Source organism: Desmodus rotundus, chromosome 11, assembly GCF_022682495.2.
Source record: "Desmodus rotundus isolate HL8 chromosome 11, HLdesRot8A.1, whole genome shotgun sequence".
NCBI lineage: Eukaryota > Metazoa > Chordata > Mammalia > Chiroptera > Phyllostomidae > Desmodus > Desmodus rotundus.
In genome coordinates, this window is record NC_071397.1 from 3,363,543 (window position 1) to 3,391,306 (window position 27,764).

Sequence of the window (27,764 nt, forward strand, 5' to 3'; positions counted from 1 at the left end):
TGTTTTTGAGAGGGAGAGACATTGATGTGAAAGAAAAACATTTATCAGTTGCCTTCGTAGACCTGTTCCCACTGAGGATCGAACCTGCAACCTAGTATGTGCCCTGACCAGGAATCGAACCCACAAACTTTCAGTCTATGGGATGACATTCTAACCAAGTGAGCCACACTGGTCAGGGCTGTAGGCATTACTTTTAGCAGCTGCATAACATTCCATCAAGAGCATATAGCATAATTTATGAAATATTTCTCTGCTGTGGGACTATTAGGTTATCTCCAATTTTTGTTGTTTTAAACAATATTGCAATAAGCAATGGAATTATGGGGTCTAAACATTAAATATATATTTATTAAATATATTAAATATTATATCCTTTCATTTTTTAATTTTTTAAAAAGAATGTATTTATTCATTTATTTATTTAGAGAGGGGAAGGGAGGGAGGGAGAGAAACACCAATATGTGGTTGCCTCTCACACGCCCCTCACTGGTGATCTGGCCCGCAACCCAGGCATGTGCCCTGACTAGGAATTGAACCAGCAACTCCTCAGTTCACAGGCCGGCTCCCAATCCACTGAGCAACACAAGCCAGGGCAAATATTATATCTATCCTTTTAAATATAAAAGTGAAATGAGGCAAAAATGTAGTATCTTAACCGTGCTCCCTGAATTCTTTCCGGGAGAGAGCTATCTTTCGTAGGGGAAATAAGCCCGTTAGGTGCCACTGACAGAGTGAGATCTTCAGGGCATGAGTGTTGACAGAAAATCTAGCAACGGAGAAATACCACTAAGACGTCTCTTTCTCCCTGAAAGCCAGAGGAATTTGTTTTTTCTCTGGAGAGAGTGGGATAAAGAAGAGAACAGCAGGGCAGGGAGGAAAGGTAGTAATTTGGGAAAAGGCCAGGCCCTAAGGGGTAGAAGGCCAACTAGAGAAAACCTCAGTTGAGGAATTGAGTCGACAAGACTTAGCTGTATCTACTTAAAAGGAAGAAGGTACATGTACTATAGAGAAACGTGACAAGTGTATGAATTTGTAAAGCCATGGAATGATTTGTGTGGAACCTCAGAATATTTACAACAGTGTATCAAAACCTAAAGTATATTTTTGAACAATAAAAGCCTTCCTTTAAAAAAAAAAAAAAGAAAAAACCAAAGAAAAGCTCAATTGGGGGTGAGAAAGGATTTTAAGGAATGTCTTTCGTGTGAGTTTAAACTGTTTGTAATGCATCGTTTGCCCTGCCCCAGGGCCCAGAGCATCATAATAACTTCTATGCCCATGAATGTTTCTGTGGGAAGAGGTGTGGGCAGTCCTCAGGAAGGGCGGGGTTTCATCTCGACATTTCTGAACTGCGGGACTGCAAAAGCCAGGCTGGAAAAGGAGCCCACTTTAAGGCAATTATCTTAAGGTGAAATGGCTATAAAATCAGTATTTAACTAATGCATTTATCTGTACTCCTCAAAAAAAGAAAAAAGAAAAAGGAGCCCAGAAGCAGAAAGATTTAGGAGAATATTAATCCCCAGAGATTTGCAGAAATCTTAGGGAAGGCTTTGACCCCCACAGTCCATTCTTACTGTAACCCAAATGGAGCCCGTGGGGGGCCCGATACTGTTACCAAAACAAGCCCCCTCCCCTGGGGTCTTTCTGTTCTAGGTTTGTCTTGCCTGCTGCCAGGTGTTAGGAGCTGTGGCTCTCAATGGCAGAGTTTGGTAAAAAGGAAAGGAACTATTTCTTCAAAAGTTATATAGGTTTAGAGTAATGGCGGCATGTCCTTAAAATCCTAAAGTCCCTATAAACACCCACAAACACACAGTCCTGCCTTCCCCCTTTTGCCCAACCAGGCCAGTAAGGGGTACTGCATCTCAGGAAAAAGAAATAGATGTCCAAGGCTTGGCTAGACTCCTGGTTCCTCCCAGTAATCCAAGCTTGGCTGGGCAGGTCTCCCGCAGTCCCCAGCACCATCAGCTGAGTTGCCGCCCGGGTTCTCCAGTTTTTAATCCAAACCCATGTGGCACCTTCTCATGGCCCACCAGCGAGAGTCCTTCCACCCCTTTCCTTCCCGCATGGTCTCACGTTGTCCTTCCCATCTAATCCTGCTTTGTCTCGTGTACATTCTTTCAAACCACTGAGACAGAGCTCTGCATGGCTGCTATATCTTGCTTTCCTGCTTCCTAAGCCGTGTGATCAGGGGAACCTCCTCTCTGCTCCCAAAACTGCATGGTTAAGCCCCCACATGGCTGTCGTGCCTGGGTTTAAGTCCTGGGGCAACTCTTCCTCTGCAGGCCCGTTTCTGAGCCCTTCCACAATCGGCTACACCTGCCAGCACTCCCTTATTTTCAGCCTTTCTTGGCTGCCATCATTACTCCAGGCAGGCGCGGTCTCGTGGTGCAGGTAGAACCATCTCCAAGCTCTCACAGAGCGCTGTAAGGGGAGCTGCCTCCCAGTTACATCATAGGTTTAAGTCACACCCATCTCCCTAGCTAGCCTGCTGTTGATATGCAAAATAACCATTTTTCATATGGGTATGAAGCTGGCCTGTTATTATTGATACGCAAAATAACTCTCAATGGCCCTGTTCAATGTGTCCCATCCCCCAGCTAGACTTGTGGGGGCTGAAGATTTCCTATATTCCAGGACACCCCAAGTTCTGGATCCCTTACAAACCCCCCTTTGGGGGACCCTGACTGCACCCCATTACATTGCTTCAATCTCAAGGGGCAGGGAGGTTGACATTTGAATTACAAAAGTTATGCATATTCATTTTATTTTTATTTTAAAGAAGATTTTATTTATTTATTTTTAGAGAGAGGAGAGGGGTGGGAGAAAGGGAGAGAAACATCGACAGGTCATCACCCCTCCCCACTCCACTTAACCAGCTGAGCCACACCAGCCATATTAATTTTAAAAAGTAGAAAACAGCCCTGGCTGGTGTGGCTCAGTGGATTGAGGACTGGCGGGCGAACTGAAACACACTGGTTCGATTCCTAGTCAGAGCACATCCAGGTCCTCTTGTCCAGTGAGAGGCAACCACTCGATGTATCTCTCACATATTGACGTTTCTCTCCCTCTCTTTCTCCCTCCCTTCCCCTCTGTCCAAAAATAAATAAATAAAATCTTTAAAAAAACCCCTAGAAGATAAAAAGAGAAGAAAGGGAAAAAAAATCACTCAATAGTTTTACCATCTAAATGTCAGAGGGTGTGGCCTGAGATATGTACGCCAGAGGGGAGGGGTAATCTTTTAATATAGTGAGAGGAGGAAGTTACCTGTTGATCATATATCCCTGAGTTAAGATGACAAACGCAGATCCTTCCACCAGACTACTGTGTCCCAGCTGCTAGGTACCTTTTTTTTTTTTTTTTTAAGACAGGGGAAGGGAAGGAGAAAGAAAGGGAAAGAAACATCAATGTGTGGCTGCCTCTCGCGTGCGCCCCCCACTGGGGACCTGGCCCGCATCCCAAGCACGTATCCCAACCGGAAATCAAACCGGCCAGCCTCCGGTTGGCAGGCCGGCACTCAATCCTGAGTGCCACACCAGCCAGGGCTTTTTAAAAAAAAATTTAATTCATTTTTTATTTAAAAATTATTTTAATTATTTTTTATTTTTTATTTTTTATAGGTACTTTTTAATAGTATATCTGAAAGGGCTGGTGGGGATAACAGGTCCCTTCCAGGTCCTAAAGACCTGGGTTAAGAAGCAAGAACAGCATTTTCTACAACAGTAGGGAGGATGCCCCCCATTTATGTGGGCAAGCGTATTAGATAAGTACATGGGAAGATAGATAAGAAGTCCAGAACCATAAATTTCTAGCTGCGAAAGCCTCTCAAGGGAAGAAAGTCCTTTTATTAAAATTACAAGCAGCGCAATCTCCTCCAGGGGAGTCAGGCTGGAGTCTGAAGATACGGGGCCTGTTGCTTCCTTACAGCAAGTCACGCACCTTTTCTTCATTTGATGAGGAGGAGTTTATACCCGATGATCCTCTAGTTCCCTTCCAACTTTAAATTCCCTTTTGTGTTACTTGCTAGACTTGTTTTACAGGCCTGGCACTGCCTCCCAGCCCCTTCCCCAGCTGCCACGCCCGTGTTTCCCACCAGAGGGCGCTGCAGGCAGGCCCAGGGCAGCGTGCAGTGGGCGGAGTGGCAGAATAAGGGAGTGTCCAGAAGGCGTGGTGATTGGCTCCTTCGGGGGTGGAAAGGGGCGTGGAGGGGGGGGCGGGGAAGCCGAGCTGCGCGGTCACGTCACTCTGTCAGGGGCGGGGCCGGGCCGCGCAGCGTGTGACGCCGCAGTCGCCGCGGAGCTGGGGATTAATGGGAAAAGTTTTGGCAGGAGCCTGCGGAGCCTGCGGAGCCTGCGGGACGGCTGTGGCGGCGCGAGAGGCGGCCGGGACAGGTCAGTCCGAGTCGGGAGAAGCGGGTAGGCAAGCAGCGGAGGCAAGCATCGGAGGTAAGCGGCGGGCCCGGGCTGGGGCGGCCGACGGGGCTGGGACGCAAGGCCAGGAGGGGCGTGGGCTGGGGAGAGCCGCAGGGGTCCGCCGACCGAGCCGCCGCCGCTTCCCGCCGCTCGGACCCGGGGCAGTCTGCGGTGGTCCGTAGCTCCCCGGGCGCCCCGCCGCTTCTGTGCCTCCAGCCTTTCGGACCTGCATTGCTGTTTGAGCACGAACTGCAGGCCTCCCCACCCGACTCTGTGACCCTACTTGGGCCTCGTGTCTTCGTCTCCTCCCACTTCTGTGTTCCGAGAGCCGGGTCTCGGGCTTGGGGTTCTCTCCCATTCCCCATCCTTGCCTCTGACACCTTATTTCATTTCTTATCTGGCGTCTCCAAATCCATTGCCCTCTACCCAGGGTCTCCGTGGGGATCTTCTCTGTCCCCCTCGTTATCCTTGTCTTCTGCCTTCGACCTTCCTCCATCCTTTCTCTCTTTTCCCATCCCTGTCCCTTCCTTCCCCCGTTGCCTGGCTGCTGTCAGTATTAAGATTCCTCATCATCTTCGTCGCGGTGTTTCTAGGCGTTTTCAGCCCCGTGCTTGCTTACCCTGTTTACCTAAGCCTCTCCTATCCTGGCTACTCCCCCACCTCCCATCTTCGCCCGAGGGCCTGTTTTTGCCCCTCTCTCTGATTTCCGTGTCAGCCCTGTCAGCCACCTCCCCTGCTCTCCCAGTGTGCTTCGGGGAGAAGCATCAGCTCCGCACACTGCTGTGCTTTTCCCTTGACCTGCAGTGGAGGTACCGGTGGGGTTAGGGTGTTCAGCCCCCGATTGAAGTAAGGAGCTGAATTCTGAGGTAAACAGCAGGTTGGTCATGTCTGCGTGGGAGAATTTCCTGGAGTGTTGCATCAGGGATGATGTTCAGTTTGTAGACCATTCTCATCTCAGCTTTAATACTTCTTCTTTATGGGTTTGTTGACTTCCAGGAACCCTTGGGAAGAGACTGGCCGCCGAGTTGGGTGCGCGCCAGGCGTAGCTGGAGGCCTCATCCAACTCTTTTCCCCTTCCAGGAAACAGGCCCTGTGTCTTTGCTCTCTGGGTGTATTGAACACATTTAAACCACAGCACCCCAGCCCTTCTCTGCCCTGACTCCCGCCCTCTGCCCTGCGCCTCCTCCCAAAGAGCTAAGAGAAGTCTCTAGAAGATACGCCCCAGAGAATGCTTGTGTTTCTCAACCTTTTTCCTCTGTACTGACTCCAGAAATTTTTTTTTCCCTGTTTGAGTTTTAAATAGATTGCCGCCTGATAGCTCTAGGGCTGGCGGACATCTGTCCCTTTTATTATTGGTGGCCTGAACCAGCTGCTGATTTTCCCTCGAGCATCTCTGATCCACTGAATGCATCCGGGCCTCTGGTGGTGGTCACTCACTAAGCAGGTTCTCTTGAAGTTTCTCCCTCCGTTTTCCTCGGGAGCTTGATTTCCTGTGGATCTAAGAGGGAGGTTGACACTGAAGTTCTGTTCCCTTTCCTAGGCGTGACGTTGAATGTCAGGTCACTACCTGCCTGGGCCACTTGTGGGGCTGCATTAGACGGACTGTCAGGAACTTAAGTTCCCTCTAGACATAGAGATCATTCTCTCTGGGGCTAGAGAGCTCGCCGCCTTTGTGGTACGTCTGGGGACGTACTTAGCCTTCTGCAAAGTAGAAAGTTCCTTTCAGATGTCTTCAATTTGAAGTCCTTTGTTTGGCGTTAGCCCCCCCAGTGAGATGATCAGGAAGTGACATATCCTCCGTTTCTGCCCAGTCTGCTGTGGGAGGATTCAGAAAGCGTGACCCACTCTCACATTTAGGAATGAAGGCCTGTTGTTTCACCTGGCTCCGGGTTTCTAGGTCTTCTCTTTTGAGGATCGTGCTCTCGCTCTTTGAGCCAGAATTGGACACAAACTTGGCAACTGCCAGGAGCTTTGGTGGAGAGCCAACTGAACCAGCTAGACCAGACTTTAAAGTTCTGGAATCCTCGGGTGCACTGAACTTTTCTGAGAAAGGAAAAGGATCCTGGATGGCTGAGTCAGTCCCCTTTCTACTGAACGCGTGGGCCCCCTACCAAGCAGCACTTAGGGGGAATTTGGGCAGAATAGACCCAAAGGGGTCCCTTGTTCGTCTGGAAACACCCCTCTGGGGTTTTAATGGGTCCTTCCAATGGAGTTGAAGTTGTATGTTTGGTGGTAATTCGGTGTAATCTCTGGCTCCCGAGGGTTTTACCTGGCTCCTGAGCCGTTTGCCATGCTTCTATCTTTGCTCACCTTCACTCTCCCCGGAGGTGGTAGGTGAGGAGGACTTGAGAAGGAGGTTAAGCCCAATCCTTGAGAAGTAGCTTGGCCACCAGCAGCTCTGGCTGGATTGCTTCTTGCGGTGGGTCCTCTCTGTCGTTTTCTGTGTGGGTAGTCGTGATTGTCAACTACCAAGTGCCCACTCAGTGATTTTTATGGAGCCTGGGTCAGCCTGTCTCTCTCTTTCGAAGGTGAGAGCAGACAGGCCTCGGACATTGTTCTACAGCTGGTGTAGCCCATCACTTCCTGGGTTTAATGAGCTAAGTTTACTGAACCCCTCATTTGTTTGGCTGCCTTCCTCCCTGCCCCTCCACCGCTTTCTTCTTTCTTTGGTGTGTGCCTCAGCCTCCTCAGGAAGAACCACCGTTACTCAGCCCGCCAACTCCACCCGTGGTTCCTCAGGCCCCGCCACCCCCAAGACCCGGTGAGAGGGCAGCTAGAGTTGGATGCTGGCCTGGGAAGCTCATGGGTCCCTGCTTTGGGTAGGCTGCCGCTGTCCCAGGGCCCACAGACGCTGGCGTGTGGGGCTGGGGAGGCCCTCTCTCTCGGGAGGAGTTGGACCTGTCGCTTCTAAAGGCTGCACCTATACCCTGTCACTGAGCACCCCTCTCCCAGGGTGCTCCCTACCATCTGGAAAGCCAGATTGTGGGCCCCCCCCCCCCGAAATGCCAGGAGCCGTGCATTATCCACACGGGGAACACTCTTTGTCCTCCCCATGCGTCATCTCTGGGGACTTTGCCCTGCCAGGCTCTTGCTTGTGTTGTGTCAGAAGTTCTGTGTGTGATGGCCTTGTCTGTGCCCTGCTGTCCCAGATTGCCCAGTGGCTGCTGCTTGTGGGTGGTTTGGTGTCCCCGAGCATTTTCCTGTGCGTCTGGATCTAGGGGGAGGAGCTCCTTGCAGCAGCTGAGCTCCATAGTGTCAGAGGAGAGCTGGGCACTTGCTTGAGTCTGGCAGGGAGGAAGTGTCGCTTCACATCAGATTTCAGACATGTGGGTGTTCTTGCTTGGTAGGTAGTTCCTGTCTTCACAGCTCAGAGGCTGGTGACTGGGGTGTGACTCCAGTCCCGTCTCCATGAGCTTTGGCCAAGGAGTCAAGCATGACTCAGGGAATCTCCATTTACGATCTGCTACCCACTGGGAGTGCTGGGGTCTAGGTCTTTCTTCACCTTGCCAGCTCCTTCTGCCCCACCCTGGTACAATCAGCAAAGCTGGTGTCTTCTTACTTGGAAATGAGCTGGCTACTTCCAGGATTGGGAAATATTTGCTGACTCAGGCTCAGAATAACAATGTATCAGGGTATGTGTGTGAGGGACAGAAGAGGAGCCAGCTTGCCTTCGGAGTACTCTTAGAGCCCTAGTGTTTAATTATAACATGTTAGAGCTGCTCTCCTGACCCCGGCACCTCTGATGTTGGGTTTCTTTCTATCCTGCAGTGTTGCGTGGTGTTTTGGGCATGTACGTGGTACCCACACAGTGGCTTCTGCTCACCGACAGATGAGGACAGATGCACCAAAGAGGTAATCCCATATTCCTTACCCAGGGCCCTCTAACGACTGACACACACACGCATCCCAGGTTTAGGGTCCTGGCCTAGAAGATGAAGTAAGTTCACTAGGGCTGAGTCCCAGATCCCAGGTGCCTGTTACAGTATCTGGTACTCATCACCTGCACATAGTAGGCACTTAATAAATAATGATCAAATGTCTGTGACTTACATAGTTTTTGTGGGAGCATTGAGATTTCCATCTCTACACCCACTAAAACACAAACTCCACAAGGGTAGGGACTGACTTTGTGTCCTGTTGGGTCTAGGACAGTGCCTGGTACAGAAGGTGCTAAATAAATCTTTGTTGAATCAATAAACGTACACTCTCTTCCCTGCCTGCCTGGGTGCCAAGCCACAAAGGTGGTGTTTATCATTCTCTTTTCATTTGTGCAACAAACATTTTGGAGTGTCTGCTACGTGCCAGGCACACTGCTGGCACTCAGGCAATGACGGTAGTAAAAAAACCACCGCAGTCCCTGTCTCGTGGGTCAGTCGTTTGCTGGCGAATGTGAGGGCTGGGCATAATACACAGAATTCTTCCTTCCATCTCCGCTGGGGTAGCGGGTTCTCCCCAGTCTGAACAATGCTTCCCATTGCCATTTCCCTGTTCTCAGGATGCCTGGCAGGTTTTGTAAGCTCTCAGAAGGGGAGCTCCAGGGAATTCGATGTTCATTGTCCCAAATAGGGAGGCTGAGCTCCGGTGGGGTCCCCGCTGGGGGCCGGGGAAACACGGGACTCCTGTCTGATTTGTTTTAGTCTCTGAGTTTCAGCGGTTCCAGTAGTTGTTTATGGGTTTCACTTCCCTTTCTCTGCCTTTAACACCCTGTGGGTTTTCCTGTTGCCAAACGGGGTGCTGAGCCCATGTGTCCGTCTGTCTGTGGGGGTCAGGTTGTTTGTGGATCTTGCAGGAAGGCCTCAGGCAGGGGCCCCTCCTGCCCTCAAACCCATAGCAAGGCCTTTCCTCTGAAGGAAATGGGAAGGAGGAAGAAGGGGGGCTTGGGAGGCCTCTGAGATTCCCTGACAGGGGACGAAGTGGAAGTTCCCCGGAGCGGGCAGAGCTGCTGGGTCGAGTCGATTTGCTTTGTCATTTGTTTCGGCAGCAGCTGGCCATTGTGGCGGTGGTGTGCGTGACCGGGGGTCAGTTCTTCAGTGCATCCCCGAGCTGGACTCCCGGTTCCAGCTACAAGTGTTCTTTTTTAGTTTCCCCTGGCAAAGTGAGGCTATGGCTTTATCAGGTTTTTCAGTGTTAATATCGACATAAAAAAACCGGTGTTGCCATCTTAGTCTTTCCCATCTGAGGCACTTTTGTGGGCCAGGGGCTGAGACCGATGTTTCACACATGGTCTCACGCCCCGAGTGTGTGGACTCTAGTTGGGGAGAGAAGACGTATGCACAAAAGGTCTCTAAGACGTCAGAGAGCTGGTGAGCACTGAGAACAAGCTGCCGTCCACGGTACTCACTCAGAGGGCAAGTCATCCCTGAGGGCTGCCTTTGTCCCTGAGGAGTGGGTTTCAGATTGGGCTTTCAAGAGAGGTGGCTCATTTTGAAGTCAGCTTTAGGCTATTGTAAAACAGGGATTCCCAAACTTTTGGCCTTGAAACCCTTTTACACTCTTAAAAATTATTAAGGGCCCCAAGATCTTTTGTTTACCAAATTGGAAATTAAAGCAGGAATTTTTAAGAATTACTAATTTATTAATTCATTCACTGTAATAATACTTAAAACCCACATTTCTCACAGATGAAATTTTTAATGAAAAGCAGCTATTTTTCAAAAGAAAAATGTTCTGAGGAATGAGATTGTTTTACATTTTTGCTAATCTTTTTAATGTCTGGTCTAATGGAAGGCAGCTGGATTCTCATAACTGCCTTTATGTTCAGCCTCTTAAAATACGTCTTATTTGAAGGAGATGAAGCAAATCTGGTTTCACATAGAAATGTAGTTGAAAGTGAGAGGGTTATTTTATTCGGTTTTGCAGGTAATTGTGAATATTCTTTGATACGACACCAAAACTTGACAAGTGGTAGACTGATCTTAAAGGTTAGCTGGCGTGTGGAGTCTGAGACCCTGTCAGCAGGCCGTTCGTGCTTTGTGACATTGAAATCCACCTTGCACTTTGCATCGGATCTTTCACTTTGAATCGGTCATTGGTTCCCTGAGTTACAGAGATCTCGTAAGTGTCGGCATTTCATTTGGCAGCATCAGGAAATGACACTCAGTAACAACACCGCGGACCTCACCAGAAAAGCCTCCAAGTGTTGGGAAGCTGTCGGATCCACAGTGGTGGATACAGGTTTTCCATAATTTTGAATTTCTCATGAAAGCTTGGTATTTTTTTTATCATTGGTCATATACCGTCAGGTTTTTTTTTTTTTCTTGAAGTGAATGTGTCACTCATTAATTTTCAAGAAAAGTTTGTCAAATACCCAAATCTAAATAATGATAATTTGTTCATCTTTTTTTCAAATAAAAACTGTGTTTCATGAGAAAAGTGGCTAGTTTAGCTTGTAACTCAAACACTCACACAAGTGCTTTTTTGTATAATTTCTATTTTGTAACGCAGAATATTTAAAAGACTGCACTCAAGGGTCAAGATTTAGTAAATTAGTTTTTATTGGTTCATCCAGGACATTTCCTAAGTGAAACTGGCACTTTATTATCTTTGATGGTCTGTGGGTTAACTGGGCTCAGCTGGGCGGTCCTCAGTTGGGGGCGGTAGCTTGCTGTAGTCAAACAGAGGCTGGGGCAGGAGTCATCGGAAGGCTCGGCTGGGCTGGATGTCCATGCTGGCTCACTCGTGGCTGGCGCTTGGCGTGGGCTGTTCCCTAGAGTGTCTGCCTGTGGCCTCTCCATGTGCCATGGGCTTCTCCCAGCATGACAGCTGGGTTCTGAGTAGAAACATCCCGAGACTGAGTGTACGGAGAGATCCGTGCGTAAATGGCGAGGTTTCTTGTGACTTCGCTTTAGAAGTCACACAGTGTCACTTGTGTATTTTCTGGATCATAAGACCAGTTCAGATACAAGGAGGGGACTGCACAAGGGTAGGAATGCCAAGAGGCATGGTTTATTGGGAGGGAGAGAGGCCTCCTGGGGACCAGCATCCCTTGTGTGAGGTAACGGGGCCAGTATCTGAATACTTCTAGGAGAGAAGTGCATCTTCTCATGGTTTCCATTCTCGGAGACCGTTGTTGGCAAGTTTCTAGGTTGATAGCAGCTTTTGAATGCCAGATGAGGGGATCTGCACTTGGACAGTAGGTAGCCATTGGTGGTTTTGAAGTAAGGAGTGATTGTGTTAATATTGCAGAAAAGGGGGAATGAATGGAGAAAAAATGGAGGTAGAGAGTTGGGTAGGGGACTGACTACTGCAGTAATTTAATGTTAGGAAATTCTTCCTCATATTAAATTTGAGTTTCTTGCCCTGGCTGGTATGGCTCAATGGATCGAGTGCCGGTCTGTGAACCAAAGGGTCGCCGGTTTGATGCCAAGTCAGGGCACATGCCTGGGTTGTGGGCCAGGTCCCTGGTTGGGGACGTGCAAGAGGCTACCGATCGATGTTTCCCTTTCATGTCAGCGTTTCTCCCCTCTCTTTTTTCCTTCCCTCCCCCAAAATAAATAAATAGTAAAATATTTAAATTTGAGTTTCTCTGGTTACTGTTAAAATTATTGATTTTGATTTATGTGCCACACAGATTAAGTACCCAGAGCAGGGGTGGAGTGGCACCCCCACCCCTGTTATTTAGGGGTGCTGATACACGGGAGAGATTTATGGATTCACAAAAGTTGAGGCAACTAAATTTAGGTTTTATTGTCAAGGCCCATTAAAGTTAATCATAATTTATTTTGAAAAAAGCAGGGAATATAGAACTTCATGTAACACCACTAATGATGTTCCAAATACACTTCAGTTTCAGCATCACCAACCAGCAGGAAGAGAGAAGAAAGAGGGGACAAGCTAGAGAGTGGTGGGGAGAAGGACCTGCGCGGGAAAAGGAGGAGGTCAAGAAGGGAAAGCAGCAAAAGGAGTTTGGAGCAGGACGGGATTGGAGGAACTGCTGGAGACACTGAGGAGGCTCCGCATGGACTAGTGTTAGCAGAGCTGGCTCCTTCTGTGGTTCTCTGTGGCCCTGGCTTCGGGGTTTTAGCACCTCCTGGCCTTTCCCTGTCTCTGTAGCTCTGTCTGTCTGTGAAGACACCATGGGAAGGACTGGAGTGGATTTGTTGTTGAGCGGAGCTAAGGCTTAATAAGTATGATTAAAATGAACCTCGATGAGTGCTGGTTCGTCGCCTTCCTGAGCTCAGTTCTGAGGGGCTGGACTCAGGGAGAAAGGCCTGTGTGCACCAGTTCCTCCCGACCGACGTACAGGCTGTGATACTAGGAGCCCAGCCTCTGAACAGGGAGTCCCCACCCTCTGTGCTGGCGTTCAGGCAGTGCATTCAGGCACCCCTCCTTTTTATTTCGAGCCCAGTGTTCAAAGCCTAACTTCTAACTCAGCTGTGTCGTCGTCTCAGGGGCTCTCCTGAAGCCATTACTGAATTCTGCACAGTTAACAGCAACACAGCTTTGAAAGAGTTCTCTCATGAAGAGGATACGGAAGGAGAGGCTCCCAGGTGTCATGGGGGAACCACCTCACGCTTAAGTTCATTTCTACATTATTGCTTTAAAATAGATTTTCATTGCTTCCATGCGCAATCTGCTTTAATTCTCTGATCTCATTACTGCTCTTCGCACTTTCCTCGCCCCTGAGCTGTGACTTCAGTAGCAGAGTCATTGGCTGCCACGTCAGTGGTCGGTCGGACAGGCCAAGTTTGCTCTTTCAGCAGCAGCGTTGGCCAAGCAGGCTGCCCGCGTGCCCAGCAGTCTGCGGGCCCACCTGCCTCACAGCCAGGCCACCCTTGAGTTTGCCAGACTCAGAGTGCTACTCATCAGCCCCTTTTCCAAACAAGCAAGTGCGGCATGCTTCTCCTCAATTTCCCGTAACTGCCCGAAACATTTCCTCGTTCACAGCTCTCATTTTACTTTTCTTCGCCTGCAGTCCCATTTCCTATATTACAGGGCTTCTCAGCCCCAGCCCTGTAGACGCTGTGGGCTGGGTAGTGCTTCGCTGTGTGGGCCCTCTGCGTACTGTAGGGTGTTTACTGTCATCCCTGGTTTCTGTCCGCTGGGTGCCAATACCTGCCTCCCAGTCCTCCAGTGGTGAAAACCAAGAATGCCTCTAGACATGGTCACAGGTCCCCCTGGGGGCAAGGTCACCTGTGGTTGAGAACCGCTGCTCTGGCATTTCCCCACTAAATACTTCTGGCCAGCTGGGTCCAGTCATGAACACATCGGTAAAATCAGTAAGATAATACAGTTCTTACGTTGGAAATTCACCCTAGTCAGTCACCTCACGGAGGGTCTTGGGGGGAATGAAATCGTTCACAGTGAGGAGGGTGTGCCAACTTGGTAAGAAACCACGTGAGGTCACACAACAGGGGGAAAGCGTCTGAGGTATAAAGCTGTGTCCTGGAGTGGCTGTGTTTCTCCACGTCTTTCAGTGTTTGGGCAGTAGCCACCTTCCTGCAGCTCCTAGTGGTGCCATGTGGAGCAGAGCTGGTCACGTGTGGCATGCGGACTGTCGTTAACCCGTCAGTCCTGGTGTCAGACGTCGCCGGCTGATCTGGTGGCAGTCTGCTCACTGCAGTCTTCCTCTCCGGACCCAGATAGGTGCTTAGGACTCCCCACCCCAGGCAGCTCTTGGGAGCGAAAGCTTACCCACCACCCTGACCTCAAGCTTGTTCATCTGATCCAGACTGTTGTATCTTTGTTTTGTTTTGTTTTTGACTTTCCCTCCTATAAAAGCTTTCAGGACCATCCAGAGATCCTGATGGGTCTCATTGACCATCACCGCGTGTGTCCTGAGATGAACTCCTGAGTGGTCCTTGGGGACTTCAGGCTGGAGAACGGAAAACCACCCTTCTCTTTTAAGAAGATCCTCCAAGGGCCATTGTGCTCAGTTTCATGAAATTAATTCCCCAACTCCCTAGTATTACACCCCCTGTTGCCCTGTAACAAATCACCACAAACTTGTGGCTTAAAACGTACTTATTTTCCTACAGTTCTGGAGGTCAGAGTCCAAAGTTAATTTCACTGGGCCAAAATCAGAGGTTGGCAGGGCCAGCAGCAGTCACAGCCGAGGAAAGACCCTGGCCTGCGATGCTGCCAAGACTCCTGATCTGGCTCGCTCTTTCTTTTTTTAATTTAAAAAATTTATTGATTTCAGACAGAGAGAGAGAGAGAGTGAAGCAACAATTTGTTGTTTCATTTATTTATGTATTCATTTGATTCGTGTTTTTTTTTAATCCTCACCCGAAGATATATTTATTGATTTTAGAGAGGGAGAAAGAGAAATATCGATTGGTTGCCTCCTACACACGCCCCGACCGAGGATCGAATCCGCAACCTAGGTATGTGCCCTGAGCGGAAAGCGAACCTGCAGCCTTTGGTGTGTTGGATGACCAAGCCACCTGGCCAGGGCCGTTGGTTGTTTCTTGTATGTGCCGTGACCGGGATCAAACCCGCATCCTTGCCGTATCAGGATGACGCTCTAACCAAGTGAGCTACCCGGCCAGGGCTGACTCTTCTCTTGTGTGGACCAGAGGCCTGAACTGTTTCTTCCTAACTCGGAGTCTGTCTTTCATGGTGGTAGACTAGGCGATGTCCCACAAAGGTATCTGGGTCATAACCCCTGGGACCTGTGGATGCTACCTTCAATGGCAAAATGGACTTTGCAGACGCTAGGAAATGAAGGATCTTCAGATGGAGGATTATCCTGAATTATCTGAATGGGCCCTGGGTGCAGTCAGAGGTCTTTTTAAGAGGGAGGCAAAGGCAGATTTGGTACAGAAGAAGGCAGTGTGACTACTACAGCGGATTGCTACAGTGCTAGCTCTGAAGATGGAGGCAGAGGCCAAGGAATGCAAGGGATGAGCTCTAGGAGCTGGAGAAGGCAAGGGAACAAGTGATCCCCCGGACCCTCTGGAGGAAGTGTAGCCCTGCCAGTACCTTGATTTTGGCCCTGTGAAAGTGACCTTGGACTCCCGGCCTGCAGAACTGTAGGGGAATATGTATGTTTTGCTTTAAGCCACACGTCATGGCGGTTTGTTTCCGTGGCAGTGGGAAGCTCCTGAAGGGCTTATCCACCGCTAGGTGACTGGGCTGACCCTTGTTCTTGTTTTATGACGGTCTAAGAGCATCCCTTCCTGGCGGTGGAGATCTAGGTTCAGCCTCTTTCCAGAACAATGTTGAGACAATACGCTCTCAGGGGAGTCTTCATGGCTACTTGGGAGTAAAAGAGAAGGCCTCAGGTAGTATCTGATCCTTGCTCTTGGACCTCAGCCCACACATTCAATTAAGTCAGTAATGAAGGGTTTCTTTCAGACTCTTGAGGATCCAAGATTAGTTTAAATCTGACTGATTTCACCTTTTCCTCCTCTCGTCTTCCTTCCATTCATTCAACAGGTATTTGTTGGGCACCTTCTGTGCGCTAGGCACCGTTGAGGCACTGGGGGTGGAGGAGTGAACAAAGCAGGTAAAACTGTTCCTTTTATGATAGTTGAGGTGGGGGACAGGGAAGAGGGCCAGAGTTAAGTAAAAACTTGCTGGATGATGGTAAATGCTATATCGAGAAAAAAAAGCAGGAGAGGTAGCGGCAGCTTTAAATAGAGGACCTGGGGACTGCCTCGCTGAGAAGGCGTTATTTAAGCTGAAAGAGGAGACCGGCCCGGCCCGTGTGCGGGAAGAATCTTAGAGGCGGAGGGAAGGCAGGTACGAAGGTCCCGAGGCGGGAGCATGGCTGGTGTGTTTGCAGAATAGTCAGGAGGCCAGTGTGGCTGGAGCAGAGTGTGGAAGGGAGAGAGCAGAAGACGAGGTCGGAGCTGTGATTGGGGTCAGCTCACCAGTGCCCCTGGAAGACTGTAAAATTTTACTTCGCATGGCCCTTTGCTCCTCCCTCCCTCCCTCCCTCCTCACACCATGTCTTCATCTATGTGCCTGTGTTCCTTAGTTCCTCTCTGTAGAGTATTTGCCGAATCATACCTAGGGAATATCAGCAGGTAAACATAGTCAACTTAAAATAGTAGAGGAGGGGGGAAAGCATCCTTCTCATTGTGGAGAATGAGAGCAGCCCCACCGTCAGCGGTGGTCTGGAGCTGTGCACTAGAAATGCGGACTGGCCGTCCTCACCGGCAGTTCTGGGGTGGTTTCAGGGGTCTTCACTTACTGCCCTCCTTCTCAGCTCCATGAGGGCCCCCGAGCCTGCCACTTACTTCCACTCCACCCCTCCTGGTCTACCCAGTGCGGGTCCCACAGTTGACCACCTGAAATGCTTTCTTAAGAAGCCCCTCACTCCCTGTTCCTGTCTCCCCAGAACAGTGTCAAGCCTGCCCTCTTCCCTCTTAGTCCACCCAGGTGCCTGGGGACTGCCCGAGAAGGGACAGAGCAGTTGAGCTGGTGCCACTGCACAGTCACCGTTATCACTGGGGTCCTCAGCACTGATCTCCCCCACCCCCCACCTGTCCCTGAGCCACCCTCATTCCTGGGAGTGGCTACTCTAAACCTCAGGACTCCTGTAGATCCTCACAGTGTTGCTTGGGTTTCTAAGAATCAGATCCCAAAAGGTCAAGTACGCCCAGCTTGAAAATTCACTCCGTCAACAGTGTTACCCCACGCAGTTCTGGGGCTCCGACGACTTCCCCAAACAGCGGTCCGTCCGTACTCTGTGCGAAGCTTCGTTGTCATCTGGGGGCCAGGTGCCAGTCGTCTGCAGATTAAATCCTCCAGGTCTGTGTCTCTGCTTTTGATCCTCTGCCCATTACCTACTTTTAATAATGGCACCAAATAGACTGTCATTGGAAAAAAAAAAAACTTTGATAATAAACAGATTGACATTGAAAACTAAAAAATTTTTTTGTCATGAACAAATTGGCCAATATTAATTTCTGTCTCCCAAGTAAAGTCACTCGGGTTATTATTCCCAAACTGCAGAATGCACCCGATCACAGTTCTACCGACCCAGCCCTGTTTATAGTGTTATATCGTCTCACTCCTGCGGTTTTGTCCTTGGCGTCTTAGCCCCTCAGTGTATTCACACCACCTACTTACAATTTGCCTGTCGTATACTTGCAGCGCGTCACCTTTCAGAAAAATATTTAGTCCGTTTTCTAGCCATTCCCTAATCCAGTCGGCATATCTGTACCCAGGCCAAGGCCTGCCTCTGTCCCCTGCAAGCCTACGGTGGGCTTGTCTTTTCCTGCTCTTAGCAGGACCTTCTGTCTGATTCGCTTTGGCAGCCCCGCCCCGGGCATGTCGTGGGTAACCAAGGTACCTCTCACGGGGCGGTCCCCGCACTCCCAGAGCCCCTGCCCGTACACTCCTCTCTCAGTGGACTGCAGCCTGAACCTCATCCGTCTTTCTGCTTTCTCCTTCCGTCATGAGAGAGAACTGCGTTGTTCATCGGATGTGCTCTGAACCAGAGACCTTGGCGAGTCTCAAGGGAGCAGCCTGCAATGTATGGTTCTGTCCTCGGTCCTGGTCGGTGTTCATCAGCTGTGATCAGAGATTAACTGCTTAGGAATTGGCTCCTCAGTGGGCCACTGCCTTGTGCAGAGAGGCTCGCCAAGCTCTTGGTGCATGGAATGGGGCCTGGGGGCCAGCCTGAGTGGCCTTCTTCCCACAGAATGGGCCTGGCGCTAGCCTACCCCAGAGCCCTGTCTGGGAAGTCATTTCGTGGGGTAACAGTCGTACGTCTTTTGAAGGAAACTTAAGCTGACGAGTTCACTCTTGGACCCCTTTCCTAGTTGTTACCCCTCCCTTTGGTTGAAGCTCACTAGAGACAACTGAGATTTTTGGCTTTGACAGTCTTTCCCAGTTGCCTCCTTCTCCACTCTTTCTCCACTGCGGGTCTGGTAAGGCTCCCTCCTCACACCTCTAGCTTGGCGGCTACCATGTGGGGTTTTGCCTGCATTCTAAGCCCTGCTATTGGACTCTGAGTTCTTCAGGAGCTGGGCTCGCCTTTCCATGGTGTATGGTCCCCTTTCCATGGCTCTCATGTGCTGAATGCACTGTGTTCATCATTCTACATCGCCTGGTTTTAATTCACACTAGCCTCAGAGGTGGGAATCATTGTACCTCTTTCACAGATGGGGATGCTGAAGCCCGAACTGGTTAGGAAAGTTGCCAAAAGCTGCACAGCTAGCTACTAGTGACAGAGCTGGGATTTGAACCCAGGTAATGAAAGTCCGTGTCTTTAATCACCACATGCAGGGCCTCCCCACGGAGGACTGACTGGCTGAATCTAACTCTTCCATTTCGGAAAATACCTGCTTGACTGGCCAGATTGGAGTTGGCTTCAGGGAACATTCCCTGCTTTCCAGTACTACAGAGTCTGTTGCTGCTCACTGATCAGAAGCAAAACTTCGGCAAGCTTTGGGCCCCCTGCAGAGCCTCATTTCAGGTCAGTGGACAGTGGAGCCCTGAGAATGGCTGTACTTAGTGGCTCCCTGGATGTGCTCCAAGGCAGTGAGCAGCCTCCTAGAGCCCTAAGAAATAACCAGCTAACTGGTAGGGTGGGAGGGACTCCCAGCAGGAAAAACAGTATCTTCTCCAAGTGATTAATCAGCCTGCTTTCAGTCTGGTGGGGGGAGAAAAAGAAGATGGTCCAGATGTGCACATTGGAGAGCAGGAATGAAGGGGAATAGCCTTCATTCAGATTTTCCCTCGGGCCAGCTGTTACCCCGTGGGTACGCTTCCTTGCCCTCACATCAGCCTGCAATATGTGGATGTTGGTGCTGTTCCACTTAACAGAGGAGGAGGGCAGGTAGGATCAGAGAGGTTCAACAACTTGCTCAAGTCACACAGCTGACAAATAACGGAGCTGGGGTCTGAGCCCTTAGACGCCCTCGTCTCCGTTCAGTAACTGCTGCTCCTGTTCCTGTCCCCTGAGCCTGAGCTTCCCAGTCAAGTGCAAATGGGCACAAGGATGCACCCACAGGCAGTGAGCAGAGGCTGAAGGGGAATCAGGGCTCTCGGTACCTGTCCTGCCCAGCAACACGGGCTCTTCCTAGACCAGCAGCACTTACTGGGCTCAGACCAGCAGTGACATTTCATTTTATTCCTTTCTTGCACCTTGCCATCCTGGTTTATTTTTGGAGAGCTGTATTTATTTCTGCTCCCGCTTCCTGGCTAGAGGCAGGGGTTGGGTTGCATGGAAGGCATTGGGAACCAGAAGAAGCAGGCATAGGTGGCATCTTTATCAGTGACCTTGGCTGAGCTCTGGGGACTGTGCCCACCTGCCTGCCTTGATGGCCCCCCCTCAGGCCAACAGTGGGCCCAGGGCATCCTAGACAGAGAGACGAGGCATTCCGCATTTCCTGACTTCTCAGAAGGAATGAGCTCTTCCCAGGAACAGAATAGGAAGTAGCGGGTGGGGCTCTGTATTTCTAGATCACTGGCTGTTCCTGAAAATAAGGACTTTGAGGGAGTGCGGACCGGTGATGGTTAAGAGCCAGGCAGCGTGGGGCCAAGCTGTGGCTCTGCCATGCCTTATTCCTCATCTGTAAAGTGGGGGGGTAACTCTAGACCCTGCTGCTCAGGGCGGACTCGAGGCACATAAAGGCAGAGAGGAGGCACTCAGGGAGTATTGATTGTTTTATTGATAGCGTATCTCTGGACCCCGGGGACCCCGCACCTCACCCCGCAGATGGGTGCCAGTAAGTGTTGGCTGGACTGAACAGAACTTCAAGGCTATGTGTCTTTCTCTTTGTGTCTGAACGTTGGCTGGAGTGGGTGTTGACTCCAGTCAGTGATCACCTGCGGCACTCAACCCCACAGGGTGGTTCCCATGAGCTGCCACGGTCCACCCCTGCCAGCCCCTTCCTGAGCCCTGGAAGAGGCAGCCAGGTGAGGTGAGGAGTCCTCCAGCCTGAGGATGTCAGTCGTCCCTAAGCCCTGTTTTTGCTTTCTGATTCTCTGACTTCCGGGCATGAGCTCTGGAGGGGTCGGAGCCTGTGTCCCACGGGTGTAGACACTGCCAGGTGCTCCTGGGTGGTTGGGCCTGAGGTTTTGGAGGAGGGGCTTGCTCCAGGCAAGCTGTTTATTTACTTATTTTAAAAAATATTTTATTTCTTTATTTTTAGAGAGAGGGGAAGGAAGGGAGAAAGAGATGGAGAAAAATATCGATGTGCAAGAGCTACATCAATTGGTTACCTCTTGCACACCCCTAGTTGGGGACCTGGCTTGCAATGCAGTCATGCGCCCTGGCTGGGAATCGAACCAGCAGCCTTTAGGTTTGTGGGCCGGCACTCAGTCCACTGAGCCACACCAGCCAGGGTGCAAGCTTTATCTAACTAGTAATAGTGATGGGCACTTTTAGAAACTTGTATTTGGGGTCTTAGAAATTAACCGGATGCCATCAATGCCCGGATTGTAGGCATTTTGGGAACTGTCTTTTTTAGGATGTGGAGCTGATACTTTGGCACAAGAGTTTACATGTGTGTGATTTTTAATTTATTTTAAAATGTTTTAATTACATAAATAGTGCTTGTTCATTATAGACAATTAGAAAATACAGATCAGCACTGAGAAGAAAATGAAAGTCATACATAATCATGCCAAATATAAGTGACGGCTGTAATTTTGGTCTGTGTTCTTTCAGATTTTTCCATGGCTGTGTATATCTTGTTTCTTTTTTTCCCTTCAAAAATGGGATGTTGTTGCCCTGGCTGGTGTGGCTCAGTGGACCGAGTGCCGGCCTGCAAACTAAAGGATGGGCGGTTCGATTCCCAGTCTGGGCACATGCCTGGGTTGCAGGCCGGGTCCCCCGGTTGGGGGCACACAAGTGACAACCACACACTAATGTTTCCCTCTCTCTCCCCCTCCTTTCCCCTCTTCTAAAAACAAATAAATAAAATATATTTTAAATGGGGTATTGTTTAACACCCAGTTTGTGACTTGCCTCTCCTGTGTTTCAGGTGGTGTCATTGCGTCTCTGTTTGCTCTCGACCTTACTGCCGTTTGTGAGTGAGCACAGGGAGGCATTTTGCTCAGAGGGCGGCGTTTGGAAAAAGCCCCCTGAGTTTGGTGTAATTGCTTCATTGGTGTAATTGCTTAAAGGGTGGAAGGCAGAGAGGTGCATGGGGCCTGTCTTTGCCTTTCCCAACCCGTGTTTCTGCCTGTCTCCGACCCCCCTTCAATTCTGCTGTCCTTACCCACCCTCTGTCTGTGTTTCTTCCGATACAAACCCAGAGAAATGTACCACCTCCAGTCAGAAAGTGTCTTTCCATAGCTTTTAGGGAGAAACCTCTCTGGAGCTCAGAAAAAAGGACACACAGAGAGGAGATGGGGAAGCTCACACCTGGGCTAGAGGCAGGGTCTTGGGAAGAATGACAGGAGGCCTGGGTCCCTGGCTCTGCCCCGAAGCAGTGAGAAGAAGGCAGGGCAGGTGGCCGGTGGCTGTGAGGACTTCTGCTGAGACAGCAAGCAAGCTGGCCAGGAAGAGGCCTGGAGGCTAAGGGGCCCACATAGGGGCCAGAAATGGGTGTGAAGGAAATATGTCTTGATGGGATTTACTCCTGCACCAGTCCCTGCTCTTTCCAAGTCCCTTCGCCTGGTCTGTTTTCCACACCTGGCGGTGCCAAGGCCAGGTGGTTTGGCAGGTCTGGTATCCCTGGCCGTCGTGCCCTGCTGATGGCTGTGTGGCAGCAGCGGCTGCGTGGCGCTTCCCTAGGTAGTAGGTGGGGTCTGAGCACAGCAGTCTCAGGCATGAAGAACATATTCCCAGTATCCTCGTGATCGACAGCTCAGATTCCACTCTAGAAAAGCAACTCGGAGCCCGGGAGAAAATTGAAGAAGGACATTCTGGGAGGAACAAGCTACGCCCCCCACTTTACTTCTGACGGAATAAAATGGGGTCTCTGGTGGTAGGTGAAGAGAATGCCTGTGCGAGCCCTGAGAGTGAGTGAGACTTGGCATCCTGGGCTTTTAGCTGGGCCGCTCAGGCCTGCACACAGGTTGGTGTTGCACAACAGGGCCGAGAATTCATACCTATGAATGGAACCATTTCCATAAACTGTGCCCTGTGGACCTCACTGGATCACACTTGCTTTCCTGTGCCTCCCGGTCCTGGCGGTACCCCGCAGATAACCTCTGTGCTGCAGAGCAGGGTAGCTTCCCTGTAGGGCTCCTCAAAGCCCTAGGAAGGCACTGCTCTTCTCCCTTCCTCCACTCCTGAGCTATAATTAAGTTCCTGTGTGAAACTTTATCCCTCAGCTGACACACGCTTGTAACCGCAGTCCTGGTCATTGGGCAGCTCATCTGGGGTGACTCCTGGGGCTGGAGCCTCAGCCTGCAGATGGTCTTGGATAGGACTGAGTAGGAGGTGGGGACCAGAAAAGGGGTGGGTGCAGCGAGGCAGGGACAGGCCTTGCCCAAGAGCCAGAAGTGGAAAGTCACGGGGAATGGAAGGGCTGGTGAGCAGCCAGAGTGCCAGTGGACACAGAGGTGGAGGAGTCGGCAGGCAGATTCGCAGGGCGGGAGGGCGTGGACAGGGACAAGCTTCCGAAGCACTGAGCCGTGAGGCAGAATGTCAGATTCTTTTGTGATCTATATGTTTCTGTAGCATTTAAAAATTGCTGTATACTTCACATAATATAGAACTCACCACTTTAAAGTATACACTTCAGTGACTTCTAGCGTATTTACTGGGTCGTACAACCATCACCACTGTGTAATTCCAGACCATTTCCGTGCTGTCAAAGCGAACCCTGTACCTCTCGGTAGTTCCTCAACCGCCATGCTCATCCACCCCCTGGCACCACGAGTCTACCGTCCTTCTGCACGGGCTTCCTGTTCTGGACATTTCATGTGGATAGAACCATGCACTGTATGGTCTTGTGCCTGCTTCCTGCACTGAGCATAATGCTTTCAGGGTTCATCCGTATCATCGTACGTAATGGTACTTCATTCCTTTCTATGGCTGCTGGAAAATATTTCATTGTGTGGGTAATACCTTATTTGGTTTATTCCCTTATCAGTCGATGGATGTTTGGATTGTTTCCATTTTTTTTTGCTATGAACATTCATTTTCAGGGTTTTGTGTGGGCACGTGCTTTAAATGCCTTTGGGAGTACACCCAGGAGTGGAACTGCTGGGTCCTACGGTAACTGTTGAGTTTAACATTTTGAGGAACTGGCAAACTGTTTTCCCCAGTGGTTGCACTGTGTCCTCCTTCTCTCCCTCCCTCCCTCCCTTATTTGTTCGTTTGTTTGTTTATTATGTTTATTGGCTATTTTTAATTGTGAAATATACGTAATAGAAAGTTTGCCATCTTAACCACTTTAAGTGTCCAGCTCAGTGGCCCTGAGTGCATCACGCGGTGGTGCGTTACCGCCGCGCTTTATCCCCAGAGCTGTTTTTCATCCTGCAGATAGGAAACTCGGTACCTGTTAACAACCCCCTCTTTTCCCCTCTCCCCAGTCCCTGGCCTCCACCTTTCTATTTTCTGTTGCTATGCATTTGACTACTTTAAGTCTCTCACATGACTGGAATCACTCAGTGTTTGTCCTTTTGTGACTTGCTTGTGTTACTTAACAATAATGCCTTCGAGGTTCATTCGCGTCATAGCAGGTGTTAAACTTTCCTTTTTAAAGCCGCGTAATACTCCACAGCGGTGCATCCCTTGCTGCTTTCACCTTTGGGCTGCTGTGAATGTGCTGCTGTAAGCATGACTGTACGAATACCTGTCCGGGTCTCCACTTTCAGTTCTCTTGGGTGTGTACCCAGATGTAGAATTGCTAGATCCCATGGTCATTCTGTTTTCAGTTTTTTAAGGAACGACCATAGTAGCTGCATCATTTTATAGTCCCGCCAGTAGCGTACAAGGTTCCCATGCCCTTACTTTTGATTGATAATTTGGTTCGGTATAGAAGCCTAAGAATTTTGAGGTCACTGCCCCATGTTTCAGTATGAATAATGAAGTTAGTTGGATTGTAGGTCCTTTTGTAAGTGATCTGTTTTTTCCCCTCTGAAAGGTGTAAGAATTTTCTTTATTTTATTTTTAATAATTCTTTAGTATATTTCTTAGGATTTGCCATATGTAAGGTCATGCCATCTACTAATGGAGGTTTCATTTTCCTTTCCAATCCTGATGGTGTTTATTTCCTTTTCTTACCTAAGTGCCCTGTTAGAATCTCCAGTACAGTGTGAACAGAGGTGGTGAGAGTAGACACCTGTGTCTTGTTCCTGACCTTAGTGGGGAAGCCTTCGGTCTTCTAGAGCTGTTTATTTTTGAATAGATAATTCCTGACTGCTACAAAATTCAGAAGGCATTCCTTCTTTTCCTCCCCCATCTGTCCGTCACCCCTCCCGGAGGCAGCCCTCATAGCCACTTCGTTTATGATCATGCACCCGTATCTCGTATTACATTATTGTTTTCCAGGCAGGTGACTGTCTGCTCTACTCGCTGGTCCACCGCCCCTCGCTTCACCTGTTGTTTCTTGTCCATCTCCGCATACCAGTACCTGTGGAGCTTCCTCGTTCTTGTTCACTGTTGCATGGGTATGCCATTCTACGTACCGATGGGCGTGCAGGTGATTTCCAGTCTTTGGCTGTAGGGGATAACCTTGATGTGTGTCATTTTGCACACAAACAAACAGATTGATAATGACACAGTGTGACAGATGCGTGATGGAGATACACGTGGGGACAGTGCGGGGAAGAGGGGAAGGCTTCCTGGGGAGGCTGGTTGATGGAGCCTTAAGAAAGGCTCAGAGTGAGCACTGGCACGTGAGGTGAGCCTTGCAGCCCGGGCAGAAATGCAGCTGGCGGAGATGTTGTAGGAAGGGTAGGTGCCAGTAAAGGAGCAACAGCTCAGATAATATTGGGGAAATTCGAGTATTAGTTCTCTATTGCTTCATAACAAGTTCCCCCAAACTCACTGGCTTAAAATGACGTGTATGCTCGTGCCATTTCTGTGGGTTCGATTACACAGGGGCGTGAATACCAGGAGGCAGCGTTACTCTGAGCCGTTGTAGAAGGCTGCCTCCAAAAGCAGGTTGCAGGCCAGGGTGGCAGGACGGAGCCATTATTAAAACTAATCTTACACGTGTGAGAACTTGGGTTTGATTTGAGAGCAGTTGAAGTCATGGAAGGCCTTTGCACAGGAGAATACGTGTGCTAGCTGTCACCTAGGGCAGTTAATCTGCTGGCATTACACTAGAGGGTCAACGTGGAGAGAGATACACAGGCAGAGACTTAGATGAGGAGAACTGTATTACCCAGGTGAAAGTTTCCGGCCTATAGTCACACTTGCTACGTATGAAGTACTTCTGTATTACATAGTTCGGCTGCATGTTCTCTTATTATCTTTGAAATGACCACAAAAAGGAGGCATCGCTGATTTATATTTAGTTTGCAGCTGAGGAAACGGCCTCAGAGAGGTTAAGAAACTTGGACTTGGCCCACAGCTAGTAACTTGCAGAAGAACACGTGGGTCTACTTGGCCTTGAAGACTGTCTTTTGGTGGTGTTGGGAATGGAAAGGTTGGGGTGACTGGGGAGGTGAGGTGCTGGCCTTTCCCTGGACGCTGAAGGAAGACAGACAAGTCTGAGAGGTTGACTTCTTGAACCTGGGTGCCTGGGACAAAGATGACTGTGACAGGAAGAAGAGAGGCCAACAGGGTCACTGGTGTGGTGGGGGATGGCGAGTCTTTCTGGAAGATTGAGCACATGTTGGCAGGGTCCTTCCCAATTATCGGTGGAGCTTAAATAGTTCCCGTACTTTGTATGTGAAGATGCACCCTGGGCTAAAAAGGGCTCTAAAAGTGGGAGCTTGTTGGCGAAAGGGTCCTTACTGTGGGTTGTTGTTTGTTCAGACACTGGGTTCACGTGCTCTCTCAGCAGCCTGTGGACCGTGTGCTGGGACCTCTGCCATATTCTACTGGGAAAGCAGTCACTGGGCCAACCCAGATTCAAGGAGGGCAACTAGACTTCACGCCTTGATGGGAGGAGTGGCAAAGGGGTTGTAGCCGTATTTAGTCCACAGACATCCAGTAAGTAACGAGGAGAAGGGATTTGGAGCCCAGATCTGTGTGACTCAGGCCCAGGGCTTTCTGCAACATCACACTGCAGCCCTTTCTGCTCTGACCCCTTGGGGGTTGCCAGGCTTGCTGGCTCATGTGTGTTGCTAGAGGGAGTTGGTTTTTGTTTTGATCTAACAGAGAGGAATTTGCACTAGTCCCTGTTTTTCCCAGGTTAGCACCCAGGATCACTGGCTGAGTGAACCTTCCAAATAGTCTTTGTCCCAGGGATTTGCTGTCTGCCCTTCAGGCTTCAGCACCAGTTATCTGACACCCATGGAATTTCCCCGTGGAGTTTCCCTCTCCGCACTCAGTAAGTAGCCTTTTGGTCTGGACCGCTGGCACTGTGGGCTCCTTGCGGCCAGATGTGCAGCCTGGCTCTGGTGCACGTTGTCCCAGATGGTGTCCAGTGCAGTGATTCCCAGACACGGCTTGGCTGGCAGATTCGCCAGGGAGTTTTGGGGAAGATGTTGATTCCTGCACCTTGCCTTAGGCCTCTTGATTTAGAATTTCCAGGAATGAGGTCCAGGAATTTTAAAACTCCCCACTGACTTGAGTGGGGAGCCTGGTTGGGGAATCACTGACTTCTCAGAGAGGTGCCTTTGAAGTCACTGATTAGAGGTCATGAGGGGCCTACGAATCATCATCTTGAAGGCCTCACGCTCTTCATCCTAGAAGTGACTCTTGAAAGTGTCCAGGAGGGACTTCTGACCAAAATGGTGGCGTAAGTAAACACGGCTCTCCTCTTCGCACAACCGTGTCAAAATTACAACTAAACTAGAACAACCATCATTTGGAACAGTCAGAAATGGAACTGAATAGAAGTTCGACAATTACAGAATTAAAGAAGAACCCACATCGAGACTGGTAGGAGGGGCGGAGATGTGGAACAGGCTGGTCCCACGCCCACATGTGGCTGATAAAAATAGGGAGGGATATTTCAGGAGTGAGGGGTCCCAGCCCCATACCAGGGCCCCAGCTCAGGGGTCCAGTGCCAGGAAGATAAATCTCCATAACTTCTGGCTGTGAAAACCAGCGGGGACTGAGGCTGTAGAACACAGAAACTTCTGGAGTCCCAGGCAGCTCCTCTTAAAGGGCCCATGCTTAGACTTACTCACACCCACTCCCTCTGAGCTCAGGGATGGGGGCAGCAGATTGAAAGGCACCAGAGACTTATGGGAGGAACTGCATTGTCCAGCATCAGGGCGAGAGCTGGGGGGGCAGCTTTCTCCCAGACAGATGTGCTGGCAGAGGCCATTGTTTCTTTGCTGAGCCCTCCTCCCACAGAACCACAGAGCCTGTAAGCAGGCACCATATCTGAGACTCCATCAGCCTGGCTCTCACTGTCTGCCCCACCCTGGTGATTCCCT

The 27,764-nt window shown here is 50.0% G+C and overlaps 1 protein-coding gene across 7 annotated transcripts in view; it reads left to right on the plus strand.

Annotated features, from left to right (window-relative positions):
* Window positions 1-4,250: 4,250 nt before the first annotated feature.
* Window positions 4,251-27,764, plus strand: part of PPARD (peroxisome proliferator activated receptor delta) — an 83,861-nt gene continuing 60,347 nt past the window's right edge. For 2 of the 7 annotated variants that reach the window (XM_024557629.3, XM_045193040.2), the window contains exons 1-2: window positions 4,251-4,385; window positions 8,175-8,258. The gene's annotated coding sequence lies outside the window, so the exon portion shown is untranslated. Of the gene's footprint in view, window positions 4,440-8,174; window positions 8,259-18,587; window positions 18,778-27,764 lie in introns of all 7 variants that reach the window. The other 5 variants (XM_045193041.2, XM_053913672.2, XM_053913674.2 and 2 more) reach the window with 5 other exon arrangements.